This window comes from Erinaceus europaeus, chromosome 17 (genome assembly GCF_950295315.1).
Source record: "Erinaceus europaeus chromosome 17, mEriEur2.1, whole genome shotgun sequence".
In the NCBI taxonomy this organism is placed as follows: domain Eukaryota; kingdom Metazoa; phylum Chordata; class Mammalia; order Eulipotyphla; family Erinaceidae; genus Erinaceus; species Erinaceus europaeus.
In genome coordinates, this window is record NC_080178.1 from 48,612,790 (window position 1) to 48,614,980 (window position 2,191).

General features: G+C 43.2%; 1 non-coding gene across 1 annotated transcript; it reads left to right on the forward strand.

Annotated features, from left to right (window-relative positions):
• Window positions 1–505: 505 nt before the first annotated feature.
• Window positions 506–631, forward strand: LOC132534196 (small nucleolar RNA SNORA3/SNORA45 family). Its single transcript, XR_009545870.1, has one exon. It is a non-coding gene; the product is annotated as a small nucleolar RNA SNORA3/SNORA45 family (small nucleolar RNA).
• The last annotated feature ends 1,560 nt before the right edge of the window (window positions 632–2,191 follow it).

Genomic DNA, 2,191 nt, shown 5'->3' on the forward strand with positions numbered 1-2,191 from the left:
AGAAGTAAAAAGAAGTTGGGGGGGGTGACAGTATGTGTGTAAGGAGAGCATATAAATGTAATACATTTTTGATTGTTGAGTATTTGGGGAAGACGGACTTGGTTACATAAGTAATTACGTCCTCGGGGGAGACTGGTGGTGGCACACCTGATTTAGTGCCCATTATCTCCAAGTACAAGTGCGAGGACCCAGGTTTGAGTCCACATTCCCCACCTCAGGAGCACACTTCACAAGCAGTGAAGCACATATTTCTCCCTTCCCTTCTCTATCTCCCCTTCCCCTCTCAATTTCTCTCTGTCTTGTCAAACTGGGGTAAAAAATGAAAACAAAAAAAGGCCACTGGAAGAGGTGGATTAGTAGTGCTGACACTGAACCCCAGCAATAACCCTGGGGGGAGGTGAAAACTTCTTCCTCAGTAGATTTTATCGATAAGAGGGAGGGATGACTGGTGATTTTAGTTGTTTTCCTCTACATCTGTTCCTTTTCCATCTTGGAGCTGTGGGTTATTGAAACGAGAGTCATTCTTGGGTACCATCTTTTGTCTTAGTGTGCTTGGGTCCTTGGAGTATCACTGCTGACCTTATTCTCTTGCTATGGCCCTCCTGGCATAGTCAACAGGGCAGGGACATGCATTACATTGATATGTACTAAAAATAGTGTCCACAAGAGGCCAATGTCAGGGCACTTCCTTAGTGGTTTGACCTCTAGGTTTGCATAGGAGACCTCCATTACACCAAGGTTACTTTGGGGAAGTTGGTAAGAAGCATTGCTATGTAAAGAGGAGTCAGAACTTTTGCTCAGTTGTCCACCCTGGACCATGTGCAGAGTGCAGACACTGGAAAACGCTACCAGAATTAAGATTGGAGCTACTCCCATACCTGATGTGGTGTGATAGGGCTGCTACAGGGCTCTGGAGGGAGAGCTCCCAAAGCCCACTGATGTCCTGAAGACCACATTCTTTAGCAGAAGGGCTGAGAAGCTGACTGAGGTGTAGGGGGAGCTTATGTCTTGTGAGTGTGAAAGCACACAGAGGAAGAGTCATTAAAAGTACTGATTTTGATTCAAAATCTTATGATGGTTTAAGAAAATAGAAAGCAAGTTTCAAGCAGTTTTCTAGATAAGTACTTGTCACCAAGCCTCTGAGTTAAGTGTTTGTAATAAAATGTTACCATGCAGCCAGTATTTGAAAATGTCATAACGGGGGGGGGGGGAGCAGGTGGTGGGGCACCTGGCTGAGCACACACGCTACCGTGTGCACGGACCTGGGTTCAAGCCCCTCGTCCCCCCCACCAGCAAGGGGAGACAGGTGTCTCTGTCTCTCTCTCATCTTCCCTCTCAATTTTTCTCTATCTCTATTCAATATTAAATAAATAAAATAAAATAAATTTATTTAAAATGTCTTAACTGGACTGTTAAGTCTCTTTATGTATCAGAAAGTGATGGTATATAAAATACTGGCTTGTATTTTGGAAGAATGTTGTATGGAGAAATGGTCAAGTGGCTTACCCTGTTTTTGATTTCTAAAATACTCATATTTTTCCTCATTTTTATTTTATAGGAAGGTCACAGACAGCCACTGTTTGAGGTTCAGTTTAACTGGCGCAGTAAAGGTGGGGATCCATTAGTGTTCCCAACAGTATGAAGCAAAAGAGTAAGTCTTCCTGGATGTGAGCTGGTAGATGCAGGTGTGTGCATAAATACTGAATTGTGATGTTTTTGAAGTTTATGTAGTTGGCTTGGCTGTTTTTTTGTATAAAGTTACGGGCTGAGGAGACAGCAAAATGATTATACAAAAGGCATTCATCCCTGACTCTTTAAGGACCCAGATAGAAACCCCAGCATCACCCATAGCTAGAGCTGAGCAGTGCTTTGGTCTTGGAGTATCAGTTATTGATTAAGTAAATTTAAATTTAAAAATATATATGATTAGGCCAAGAGATTCTCCTTCCTGGTGCTGGGCTGTGGCATACCTGGTAGAGCGTACTGTATAAGGACCCTGATCCAATTCGCCAACCCCCTCCTACAGGGGGAAAAGCTTCATGAGTGCGGAAACAGTGCTGCAGGTGTGTTTATCTCCCCTTTCCTCTTAATTTCTGTCTCTTTCCACTATAACTTTTATTGATTCTATTTTCTATTTTTACCAGAGCACTGTTCAGCTCTGGTTTACGGTGGTGCAGGACATTGGAACCTC